Source organism: Phodopus roborovskii, unplaced genomic scaffold (assembly GCF_943737965.1).
Source record: "Phodopus roborovskii unplaced genomic scaffold, PHOROB, whole genome shotgun sequence".
Lineage (NCBI taxonomy): Eukaryota > Metazoa > Chordata > Mammalia > Rodentia > Cricetidae > Phodopus > Phodopus roborovskii.
The window spans coordinates 45099166-45113423 of record NW_026126511.1 but is presented as its reverse complement, the minus strand read 5'-3'; positions in this window follow the sequence as shown (position 1 = coordinate 45113423).

The window sequence follows — 14258 nt, the reverse complement described above, 5'->3', positions numbered from 1 at the left end:
GAACCTATTACAACATTATTTTAGGTAAGTCTGTGACGGTGTCTCCAGAAATCAACTTCTGAGTATGCACGTACAGATGTGTATGGGGACTGTGCCTTAGAGGTGATATGTAGGGTGAAGATGGAGGAGTGAATATGCAAAATATCAGCAACAACAAAACCCACTCAAAACAAAACCCATCCTCTGGGAACCTAGGAAGAGCACATGCGAGGAAGGTGGACCCCTTTCTTCCTTACAGCTGAGAGTTTCTTCTGAGGCATTGGTGAACAGAACTTCATGCTCACTGGTCTTTGAACTCCAGGCCTTCCTGTGGTAACTGTGTGGGTCCTTGGGCTTTTAGCTTCAGACTGGTAGTTAACACTTTTCACAGTGCTGACTGGGTGCAAGTATTTTGTATGAATACAAAAATAAGGAACACATGCAGAACTGTCACTTTTAGGCACATGTATATGAGAAAGTTATGCACTTTGAGACACTGACTTGTTGCATGGTTGCACGCATGTGTGATGGAGATACACAGAGTTTGATACCACTTATCAAAAGGCTTAGGTTGTTGATCATGCTATTTCAAATGACCACACAGTATAACCAACTACAGTGATGTGCATTTACCTGTTTCATTTTCTGTCCCATTTATTGTCAAATGAGGTTGGTCTGCTTCTCTCTGCCACACCTGTGCAGCTATTTTGTATAGCTCAATTCTTTGCTTGCCAAAATACATTTCTTATTCTACACTTGATTGTATAAAGTGGCCCAGGAAGTAATTGCCTCAGTTTTGATAGATTCGCAAAGGAAATATATAAATATAAGTAAGTATCTTTAGAAACATTTAAAGTTACTTTCCCAGAACTATATTTTCAAGATTTCAATCTTTTGAGATTTTTTAGACTTTAGAGATTTTGGCCAGGAGAAATGTCCATATTCGGGAATATGGTGATTGTAATAATGTGTTTCCAGACTGTGCCCCAAGCCTAATAACCATGAAAATCACCCTTGTTTTCTGCTTGAAAATACCCCTTTTTGTAGTGTGGTTCAGAGAACAGGAATTTAATGAGAGGGAGGTAACTGTTTAAGAGATGGGAAGACAGATGTGTTTGGGGACTGTGCCTTATGTAGGGGGAAGATGGAAGAGTGAATATGCAAAATATCAGCAACAACAAAACCCACCCAAAACAAAACCCAACAAAATCACAACAAAGACAAACCAAGAAAATTAACTTGGGATATCTTTATAGTTGTCCTGTCCAGAGTGACTGAGGTCTAAGTTACACATGTGTGAACCCACAATGAGATGAAGCATGCCTAATTCCTGATGAGCCACAGAGAAGCAGAGAAGACATTTCATGGAATATGCCATTGTTCAAAAAACAAACAAACAAACAAATCAAAAAGAAAGAAAACGTAAAAAAACCAATGGGCAATCAGAGCATTTCAAAGATGACTAAAATGAATTATGCCGTCACAACAGAGCTAAGCTCATTAAACTCCAGAGCCATGCTAACAAACTTTCAAAAGGAGTCTCAAAGGGATTGAGCAGGCCCACAAACAAAACAAGAGCACCGTCTATTAAATGTGGACAGCAAGATCCAGAGGTTTGATCAAGTAATATTTACAAATGCCAGCATCTAAAAAAAAAGGGGATGCTTTGTATGCAAAGAAGCAAGAATTTTGTTCAATATCCACATAATATAAGCAATAAAAATAGATTAAGAATGATACTAGTGACAGAATTGGTAAGGCTTTAAGGGACTTGGAAACAAGAAAACTAGAACATAATGCAGACAAAACAGAAAAAAATATACAATAATTTGTCACATTAAAAAACAACATCCTACACTGAAGTGTCACAGTGATACTGGTTCATCAGCAGAGTAGGAATTAAAAAGGGATAAATAGCAAAGAATATGAAAAATGTGCAATACAATTTTCCAAGTAGAAACATAATAAAAGATGATTTAAAATGAAACAAGTTGAAGTCATCTCATTTACCTAGAGTAAAACATCAAACTTTATTATCTGCATAGTTATAGAATTCAAAGGAGAAAAATGGAAGCAAAAGTTGGGGCAGAGAGAATACTTAAAGCTAATTGCTGCCATTGTTTTAAGTGATAAGAAAACTATAAATTACAGATTGCTGGATCTTACTTTATCCTAAGCAGGATAAACAGAAAACTACACTTAAACACATGGCAATCAAACTCCCGAAAATCAGCCATTAAGCAAAAATCTAAAGAACCTTAAGAAAATGCTTTCAGATTGTACTAAGTGCAGAGTGATGGAGACAGAAATGAATATGGTTCCCTTGTCAGAACAGTATAAGGCAGGAAGACAGGCAAACTTTAGAGTATCCCAGGAGAATTGGCAACTTAGATCTGTATATGAAGTGAAAACATAACTGAAAATAAAGGTAAAATAAACAGCATTTGAGATAAAAACATCAGAAGGAATCTCATTCAAAGAGATAAGCACCAAAAAACTGTTACATGAAGTTCTAGAAGATGAATAGTAAAATAAGGCTGATGCTCAGATTGACGCCAAAGGGATGAAGCTGCTGCCAGTGAGGGCTGAGTGTACTAGCAAATGCAAACACATGCTTATTGCTTCTATGTTATAAAATATGCTTGAGATTTTAAAGTATGAATCATAGCAATTACTATGTTATAGAAGTTACAATTTATACAGAAGTAAGCTGTGTGGCAACAAGTGGTGCAAAAGATAAGAACAGGACAATAAAAATATTTGTCACCAAGTTTTTATGTTCTATGTGAGGTAGTACACAATTGGGGCAAGACAGGTGATAATTAGACAAACGTACACATTGTAGATTCTAGACAAACTGAAGAAGTGCAAACTAATATAGACAATAAAGGAATTAAAAGTGAACATGACAGAAAGGAATAGTATAAATACCCATTTAGTTCAGAAGGAGTCAGGAGAAGGAAGAAACAGAAAAAAAAAGACTGAAGAGAAAAAAAATTACATTTATACTAACCATATTAATGACTACATTAAATATAAATGGTCTAAACATTCAAAAGATAAAGTTGATTAGATCAAGTAGAAAAAGACCCCCCAAATAGATTGTTTATAAGAAAACCATTTATAAATATATTAACATATATTACACAATGTTTTAAAATATAGACATTATATTATGTAATACTATAAGTATGTTAAAAATAAAAGCATAGGAAGAGATAATGGATTGTCATAAGGTTGAGCTATATAGTAAATCAGCCAAGGCTACATAATGAGGCCTGTTACAAAAACTAAATTAATAAAAAGGAAAATACGGCAAGTTGAATATAGCAAGTGCATTGTTTGTAAACTGCATCCTAGAAATGTAAGTTTAGAACAACTGCTGGTATCAATCCACAGGTTAATACACAAAGACAAAGATAACATGTACACAAAGCAGTTCACAAAATTCAATAGACTTTCTTGCCTATAATATATACAAAACAAGGAATAAAACAGTTTAATCTGATGTAAGGCATCCATGCAAAAACACAACTGCCTTCACACATAATAAATGAAGACTGGATAGTTCCTCTTAAGATTTGGATCAGTCAAGATATCTACTATTAGGTTTTGGCATTTTTACTCAAACTTGTGGTAAAGATCTTTGCCATTGCAATAAGGCAAGAAAAAGAAATAAAAGGTACATTGCTTGTAAAAAAAAAACAGGTCAAATAAAGACATTTTTATGACTTAATATCTATAACCATGTAAATATGATGATGACACAAACAGATGATCTCATGTAAACAAAGGAACTCTTGAAGGTGATAGCTCTTCTCAGCTACTTCAATTTGTTTTCTGATATTCTCTGGTGAGCAAATCCCAGCTCTCCCAAGTTTTTATACTGATCTATAGTGGTTTATTTTAATTTAATAGAAAAACAGACTTCCCCTTAATAACTTAGACAACAATATTTGAAAAAATAGAATTGGTCAAGTACTAGTTAATGGGGGTTGAGGGCTATGAAGTTTGTGTTATAGTTGTAAATAATATATGTACTATATCTAATACTAGGTTGCTCTTTTATAATAATGATTATTTAATTATAGCAATGAAATGTCATTTTAATAATGGTGATGTGATAAAATTTGATTAACACTCAGTTTGTTAAAATTTGTGACTTTTGTTATTGGAAAGGACACAAGATGCCACTTCATCATACAAATTTATTTAGCTTTTCATTTTTTGCCAAAATGATATCACTTTGTGAGACTGGGCCAGTATTTTGCCTTAATCATCTGCATGACACAATTTTTTTCTTCCCTGACATTACCTCATTATTCACGAGCTAAGTTAACCTCAGTTATAAAACAGTGAAGTAAGGGCAGAAAGTACGTGGTACCTTGTGCTTGAAATTCATGCTTAATTTCTTAATAGATTAAGTGCAGGGGCACCTACCTAAAATACAGTAAACTTACTATATCTTGTTTAAGGATACTCAGTGAAATAAAAATAAGTAGCAGTGCTAACATCTTAGCAGCAGGGGTGGGTTTTGTGTTTGACATCCAGTTCATGCTTGGCAGGAGATCTCAGAAGCGTGAGATGGACACACTCAACACTGGGATCCGAGTTCTCTAGTAATGAGCTTTGTGGTGGATTTTCTTCTTACCCTTCCCTCCCACCCTTCACTACCTCCCTTCTTTCCTCCTTCTATCCCTCCCTCCTTCCCTTCCCTCTCCTCTTTACTTCCTCCTTATCATCATAATCATTTCAACATAGCCATGGAAACCATTGTCTGTAGCCACCTGTGATTTGTAAATTAATTTTAATAATGGTACTTGAAGTTGTCTCAGTTTATCTACTAGGGAAGAAGGAAGGAAATGCAACATTAGATATTTTCTTGGTGTTATACAATATTTTAAACATTATTATTATTATTATTATTATTATTGTGTGTGTGTATTTGATTTTGGGGGGGATGTGAAGGTGAGTGCAGCTCTCAGATTTGCTGGAGCTGGAGTTACTGGCAGTTGTAAGCCTCCTGACTTGAGTGCTGGGTATTGAATTCAGGTCCCCTGTAAGAGTATATGTGCTCTAAGTCTCTGCACCATCCCTCCTACCCTACTTGGTGTTATATTTGACAGCTTGTAAGAAGCTCGTTTTACTATTTCTCATAAACTTCTTTTCACTTAGAAGTTAAGTAGGTTTTCCAGTAAGTTCAGGTAAGTCAGGCATCACAGATAGCCTGTTCCATCAAGCAGGTCCCCAGGATCTCAGTGACTGAGATAAAGCAGAAAATGCTATCCCACAATCTGTTAGTAGAGGGAAAAGTATTTCTGAGTATGTTAAAGAAAGAAACTAAGTGCTAACTGAAAAGACAGAAGGTATTTTGGGGATGCAGGAAAGGGTTCTGAGCTCAGAAATATATCCCCCCCCAGAGAGAGAGAGAGAGAGAGAGAGAGAGAGAGAGAGAGACTAAAATATGTTTTGAACCAAATAAACATTTTTCACTATTATAGAGACCTTTGTCATTTCCATCCTGACCTGCTAGAAGGAGCTGGCTTTTTGACCCTTTGAATATCCCTTAGTTGGCAACATTGTAGTATGTCAATTTGTCATTTATTCAAGTGAATACCTAGTGGAGATATTAAAAAGGAGGCCCTAACTTTGTGGAAGCACCTCTTGGGTAGGGACTTGCATATATTATTTTGTTGCACCTTCACAGATAGCCAGAATTCACTGACTAGCAATCAATGTCAGTCGTCAGCATTTTATTATAATGCAGAAGAAATGCTCTGAGGAATCAGATACTTGCCCAAGATCATTTATCTGGGAACAATTAATTCAGCACAGATCTATAGAAAAACGGCTCCACTGATGAGTAGTCACATGCCATGTAAGTATTGACAACACAAAGCAGGCCAACAAAGGCATACATGAAGTTCTTCCTGGCCTGCTTGCTTGATCGCTTACTTCTGCAGCATTGATGATGTGTTCTATGCTCTCCATTGCCTTGCATGCGTGGCTATTAACAGAGGTCTCAGAATTTTTGCTTTACAAAGATGACCTTGCTTCCTTCTATTTCTATTAATAGCATTTTTTTTGGTTCACAACATTTTAAAGTATAATTTTTATTTATTTTATTTTACAACCTGACCACAGTTTCCCATCCCCCCTCCTATAACTTCCCCTCCCCCATCTCACCTCCATACACTCTGCTGCTGTTTCACTCCGAAGGAGGCAGGCTTCCCATGGGTTTCTGTTCCCAACATTTTTAATTTGCTTTTTGTAGAGTCTTGAAATAAATGCCAACCTAACTCCTGTCAAAATATTCCCAAGAGATCCCAGCCTGAATGAATGACTTTTATGAGATCTTTGCAAGTCCTTTGGGTACAGATTCAAAGCATGAATAATTTTGGTGTTGCTGCATGGGAAATAGGAAACCTGAACCTTCTGCAAGCTAATACAGGTAAATCCTTGTGTCTACCTGGTATCCTTAGGATATGTGATAAGTGTTTGATATATTTGCCATAAGTGAAATCCAGAAGCCTGCTTTCTTTATAGGTGCCTGACCAAATACCATCGTTTCAGAAATACTAGAGTTCTCTCGAAGTCTTTCTTTTCCTTCTAACGGTGATCTTTAAATTGGCACTGGAGAATGACAGCTCACCTTCTGAGAGGCATTGTAGCTGTGGAATGAAGCCAGTGGTTCAATTTCCCAAATGGAAGTCTACTTGATTAGCACCATTTGGCCTTCAGAGTCCTCAACCTAGTTTGATGACTTATGACAGACTGCAGTCAGAACTTCAGAATTTCCAAAGGTTAAAAGCATTGATGATATTTAATTAAAAGAATGCTTTAAAAGTTGAACTGTGCCAGACACAAGCTTCTTACAACAGTGCAGGGGCACTAACTTAACGAATTGAGCTGAAGAAGCTCTTTCACATCTTCAATAACCTTCTGCCAAATGCCCACTGGGGAGCAATCTGAAACTCCCAAGTTTGATTAGCCAGTTAGTACAAAGAGAATTTTAAAAATTTCAAATGGTTACCATTTCACCCTTGTTCCTAAGAAAAGTTCATTGTTATATGGCAACTGAATGATACCTTTGTTTTTGGGAAACATTTTCTACTGATCATCTTATTTGACTCATTATGATTGACTTAAATCATACTTATTAAAGTAAAGCTGAAAAAGATAATGTTTCTGATGTGTAAGGATAAATTTTAAGCAGCGTATCAGCTAAAGTGGTCCAATGCATTTCTGCAGTTAAATTATATATGGATCTATAGTTTCTATAAAGCAGAACAGAGACTGTCCTAACATAAAGTTAACTTCTTGTAAGCATGTTTATAGGCTTAAAGGGGACTTTTATAACTTAATTTTCTAATAAAGAAAACATTGGGGGCTGGAGAGATGGCTCACCAGTTAAGAGCACTGACTGCTCAACTGCTCTTGTAGAGGACCAGGGTTTGAGCTCCACTACCTCCATAATGGCTTACAATCATCTGTAGCTCCAGTTTCAGGGAACTGATGCCCTCCTCCAGCCTTAGTGGGCACCAGGCATGCATGCACAGACACATATACAAGACAACACAGCTACGCACATAAAAATTAAACTAAAAAGAAAAGCCACTGCCTGTGATATGAAAGCTTAGAATTCAAAGGCTTAGACAGAGGGGACTCATGAACTTGTTCTTGAAGGTTGCCTTTCTTTGTTGCCGGTCATTCAAGGACCTACTTTCATCTTGTGGCTCTTCTCTCCAGGTTATGCTGTCAGATAGACCCATCTACTTAACATGTTTATAGTGATGGTGACTCCAGGATTTACACTTAAAGCGCATCATCAGGAATCATTAACATGGAGAAAAGAAGTTGAAGACGAACTAGGCAAACAGCCCATATATGCCTCATTTTATTTTTGCATTAACTTAGAATGTCTTCAATTCTTGAAATGCTTCTTTTTGTGTACAGTCAGATATCTGAATATTTATTTGTGTGTGTGTATGCATGTATGAATGTGTTGTACATGTGTGTATTGCGTGTGGTGTATGTACATATTTGCATGCAGGTATAGGCATGCAGTCACACAAAAGCCAGAAGAGGATTTTGGTGTTCACCACCTTATTTCTCAGAGACAAAGTCTTTTAGTGAACTGAAGGTAGCCTGACAGCTGGCACACTCTACTAATCTTATCTGTACTGCTAATAGCTGGGATTATAGGTACAATGTAGCTATGCCTAGATTTTAAATAGGTAAAGGAGATTTGATCTCAGGACCTCATGTTTGTGTACCAAGCATTTCAGCCCCAATATCAGAATTTATTTACACATAGAATCAAGCTTTTTAAAATGTAATTTGATTTTATGATTACTAATGAGTGATATTAACGTGTATAACAGTGAGGTTTAAAGACAAATACATTCGCGTGGAAGATGGGAGTCAGGGATAACAAAAACAGTTAGCACAAAGACAAGTTTACTGCACAAAAAAGCATAGAGTAGGTCTGTCAAGTTCCTGGCCTCCTCTTTGCAGTAGTTGTGTGTCACTTTGCTCGTTTCAAGGGGCATGGATAGACTCTCTAGCATCCTAAGTCAACGATTAAAATCCTAGGTTAGTTCAGCATGACATACCACGCAACTGTAACTCCACCTGGATGGAGGCTGAAGCAAGAGAATCCTTTAAGCCAAGGAGTTTGAGGCCAGGCTTAGGACATTCTGAAATATCTCCCCAAGCCCTACCTAGATTGTATAATATTACTTACATTATAATAATATATAATTATATATAATAGAATATATTATTATATAATATAACACATAATATATAATAATATATAATTATTATAATGTAAGTAATATTATACAATCTATATATTTATGTCATCTACCATTTAGATTAGATAGTACAAGAATGCAGCTGCTGTAGTCATTCAGTGTAATTAGGGAACAAGTCGTATTTACTGAGTATCAATACATAATTATTAACAAATTTTAAGATAAAAATGGCAACCATTTTACAGCTTTCAGACCAAAAAAAAAAAAAAAAAACCCGAGGACAATATTAAACCAATGATTTTATTTCAAATCCAAGTTTTCTTATATTTTTGTTGTGAGCCTAGCCTTTAATGGCGTCTTATAGACACCATTAATGGTGTCTTATAGACACCAGTCATCATATGGTTTGTCTTTGATTTTTTTTTTGAGACACAGTTTCTCTGTGTAGCTTTGACTGTCCTGGAACTCACTGTGTTTGACCACTGAGATACACCTGGTTCTGCCTTCCTGAGTGACAGCTGGGATTAGAGGTGTGTACCACCACTGCCTGGCTAAATCCAAGTTTTCTTAGCATTGAAGTCTGTCTAGGTTCTATTCCCTCCATTTCCTTCCTATAAAGCTCCTTTATAACCACAGTAACCAAACAAACAGGGCTTTAAGGCCACACTGTTTGGGGGCTGGGTTCTTTCAGGTGAAGGCTTTTAGACATTAGTCCTAATACTGCCATGTTCGTGATGTTTTAGATATTTAAATATAAGTGGGATTTGCTTATGTTTTTGTAATGCCTCATGGCCATATTTTCTAAGAAAAGTACCTTAGATTATCCACAGAGGCTGGGGTAGATGAGAAGGCAAGCTCAAAGTCACATCCTGACTTGATGAAAACCTTACTGTGGATCCAGGTTTTGTAGGTTTAGCCTTGGGTCTATGTGTTAACTCATTCTGACTTTCAGATATTGGGGGGTCCATGCAAATACTATGACTGGCAAGGAAATGAACCACAAGAGGTAAGAAGGAAATCTGATTCAGGATGACTTAGATAGCCAGGCCGGTTCAAGCTTCTGGAGTCTGACCCCAAGTAGTTTATTTTTTCTATATTTAAACACAGTACACTCTTAGTAAATGGTTTTCTTGTGATAATTATCACAAGCTTAGGGCATGGCTACATTGAAACTCCTTTTCAAATTACTTGTGACCTCTTCCACAAGGATGGGTTATACCGACTGAGAAACAACACCCAGGATAAGGGGGATTTGGGTGCGTCCTCCAGCCACAGAATAGCAAAGATTACCAGGTTATTAACACACCCACACATTCCCATCCTTCTGGATGGAAAACAGGTATGCACATTTCTTCTGTTGAGGAGAAAAGCTGGCATGTTTAGCAATTCTGGTTTCTCTATTGCAATCTGTAAGCACTTGGACCTTGTTCAATTACTGACAAGTGCCTGGTGCTTGTGGTTCTGCTGTAGGAATACAGGTCCTTACAGAGTGCAATGATGAACAGAGTTATAATCAAAACCACTCACACAGGAACCGATGCTGAGTTCTTTTAGCTTTTCATTGCCCAGGCTGTGAGAAAACTTTTCCATATTTGCATCTGGCTATAGGAACTGAGTAGGAGCCCTGGCATCCAGATGGGAGGCTTGTCGTTTGGCTTTGTTGCTGATGCTATGTGGTCTCTGGTTTTAGAAAATGGAGTCTGAGGAGGATATATTTGGCAAACCAGAGATTTTGTTTGTTTGTCTTTTGTTTTGACAAGTTTCTACTGCCAGTTACTTGTATGACATCTACTTTCCACTCAGTGGTGATGAATAGAAACAATTTTACCCACAGTGGCATTTGTTATATAATACTCTTCCAATGCTTCATTTTATAGGGCTTAGGATCTTAGTATTTGGAAATACACAATATAAGCATTTCATGACAATAAGCATTTCAGACGTCATATTTATTCAAATACCATCAGTCTTCTGGTTCATTAGTCTTGTACACTCAGGGAAAGAAGTCTTTGCATAGAAAGACCAATGTATTACCCATTATCTTTTAGTGACCAGAAACACAGAAACTTAACATTTTATTAACTTTCAAAATTGAAGGCATTTATATATCCAAATCCTACATATTCCAGCTCAGTGTTGGTGATCTGAGTTGACTGTGACTTTGTCCTTTTCCAAACTGCACAAGATTCATCAACAACCATGAGCAGGCTTCCATGTTCTTTGGGAGAGGGACTTCAATTTTCCATAACATGAGGAAGAGGGACAAGCTTGATTAGAGTAAATATTGAGGCATTTATCCTCTGCCATGTCTACTCCAGAGTATGATGCTCCCAGAATATGAAACCATCTAGTAAATGTAGCAGTGCAGCTTAAAAACATGTCCCCTTTGTGTTATTAGGGAAGACTCGTGAGAACCAGCCTTGACTCTTCCTTGCAGATGTGATATAAACACAGCCAGTCATCATTGGCTACTGCTGAAGCAGAACCAGAGAAAACCACGAGCCATCCAAATGAGCTTATCATCTCCAGCAGGAGCTGCACATAAAAACAACCAGGCACTTGCTCCAAGAGACATTTAGATTGATGCATGCGTGAAGCTGTCAAGTGGCTTCCTACATATCTCCATTATCTGTTTATTCTTCAAGTTGCTGCCAGTGTATCTGGAATTTAAAAAATTTATATATTTTTTAATGGGGCTGGAGAGATGACTCTGATGATTAAGAGCACTGAATGCTCTTCCAGAGGATCTGAGTTCAATTCTCAGCACCCACATGGCAGCTCACAGCTGCCTCTAACCTTCTTCTGATCTCTGTGGCTACCAGACATGCATATGGTTCACTGACATACATGCATGGAAAACACTGATATGCATTCAATAAGTAAACAAAAATAAACATATATTTATGATTTTAATTTTGTGTAGGTGTGTATGTCTATGTGAGTATGCATATGTGAGTGCAGGTGCATGCAAGGAATGATATTTTGGGTCCCCTGGAATGGAGTTACAGACAGTTATGAACTTCCAGATGTAGATGGATGCTGGGAACTGAACTCAGGTTCTCTGAAGAGCTAGAAGATATCATAATTATTGAGCTGCCTCTCTAGTCTTGTAGCAAGCACTTTTGCCTGGTGGCTTACAGCTAGGGAAAATTATGGATGCTTATTGCCTATTGCTTGTGACAGCAATTCTGCTTCCACAGAACTCTGTCCAGCTGGCTTTGCTGATCTTCTGTGTATGTCCCACTGACTATTCCTACTGTGATGCTGTGGGTACTAACAAGGATATGGAGAGGTTGGTTTGTGGATGTTACTTTTCAATTTGGAGCTTTTTCTGTTTTGTATGTTTTTTCCTCATTCTTCATGCTTCCAGAAAATTGGAAAGAATATTATGATGGGTTTCTAGGATTCAAGTAATAAACCCAAAGGTCCCGATTTATCAGTGAGATTTCTCACTTTTTTATTAATTTAATCTCTATTGATTATAATTTGATTAGTTGATGTATAGCTTTTGTTCTGTAAGAAAATTTGGTATATGAATCTCAGAGGCTAATGACGAAGCCAGGGGTGGGGACAGTGGTTATCTGTATTCTGAAAGCATTTTGTTGTTATTGCTTAAATACTCAGATTTGGGTAGGATTGGAGACTCTATTTTCCAAAATGAAATTGTGATAGTTCACAAATAATTAAATGTTTGTAAAGAAAGAAGACAGAAGTTGATAAAAAGTGTAAAACTGACTTAAAATTTATAGCCAGTTCTTCAAAATATGTATGTTGGTAGCCATAGGTCAGGTCAGTGTTACTCCCAATTTTGGTCAGAACAGCTTTACCCCCCTGCAGTGGGCAGCAGTTAATTCAGAGACTCATAAATAAGTCAAAGAGCTGAGGACTGACTTGAGAGCTCAGTCTTAGATGGAAGTTCTATAGCCACCACCACAAAGCTCAGGAAGCATTGCAGAAAATGAGCTGGGGGAGAATATAAAGCCAGAGCATGAGGAGGGGGTGTGTGCATTGCTGTCTTCTGGAGAGCACATAGCCATTGCACTTAGAAGCACACAGGAGCAAGGGTCACCTGCATAAGATCTATACAAAGTCAAGTCAGCCAAAATTGCATTATGGATAATGGAGGTGCTCACCCCTAGATGAGGAGCTATTGGCAATTGATGGCTGCTGGGGAAGGAAGAGTCATAGGTTGCCCATGTTCCAGTGGATAGACTTACTTCTATGTAGCCAGGAGTAATGACATTCCATGAATTATTAAAAATAAATAAATAAATAAATAAATAAATAAATAAATAAATAAAATGAAGATGGGAGGAATTGTGTGTGGAGGAGTCTGGGGGAAATTAGTAGTGAGAAGTGGGGTGGATATGAACATGATTTAATATGTATATTAAATTCTCAAAGAGTAAAGGAAAAATCAAATGAAACATAGGCAAATTGTGTGCTCAGGTTAAAAAAAGTCACCCCTTATGAGACAGTTCTTTAAAATGGTAATAAAAGTAAATTTTCAAAATGCCACTTTTCTTGGTAAATACATTTCAGGACATCTTTCAACCAATAGATCAATTACATATATTTAGTAAATGTCCACCATAACTGTGGCCAGTGCTGTTCTACATACAAGAAAGGACACAAAATAGTGCCTGTGAGAATCTTGCATTTCAATGGAGGGAGCACAACATTGTGCTGACAGTAATAAGGCAAACACCAGGGATTCACTTCAGTCTGGGGCTGTATCTTACACTGCAGCTCTCAAGCTCTGTTAATATAGTATTCACACCCAGAATGGGGGGCATGCACAAAGCCCTGGGTTTGATCCCCAGCACCATACAAACTGGGCATGGTGGGCCATTCTTTTAGGCAGGAGGATCAGGAGTTCAAGTTCATCTTTGGCTACACAGAGAGTTCAAAGCTAGCATAGGATTGTGAGACTTGTCTTAAGGCAGGCAAGACAGAAGAAACAAAAGAAGAAATGATTAAATCCAAGGACTCATCTCAGCATAACGTGTCAGTGGCGTCTGAGATATAGCAAAGATCATTCTATCACAGTGGAGCTGAGCAGTGTGCTCTTTCATCCCCCACTTTGATATGTAAAGATCACAGAAGCCACGGCAAATGACAAATGAAGAAAGAAGAATCTCTATCTTAGTTGTTCAAATATTTGAGGCAGGATATTTTTCTAAAATCTCTCACTTTCAAAGTATGTTTATTTAGTGTTGGTTTAAATACTAGAGGAGAAAAAGCAGGAAGGAGGGAGACTTAGGAAAATAGAGGGAAGACCTTAGAAGTTTCCTCCAGGGAACCCCTTGACTGTTCTCTTTTTCAAATTATGATCAGATGGAATTTACTTTAACATAAGTTAAATGATAATTTCTGATTTGTCATTTCCATAAATGCAATTGTGTAATCAAAGTAAATTCCCTCTGCATATTAAAGAGAAGTTCAGCTAAGAAAGAGGCACCAGCTGGCATACATAGTTGCTGAAGGCATTTTTATATGAATCTCATTCCAAGCTTCCAT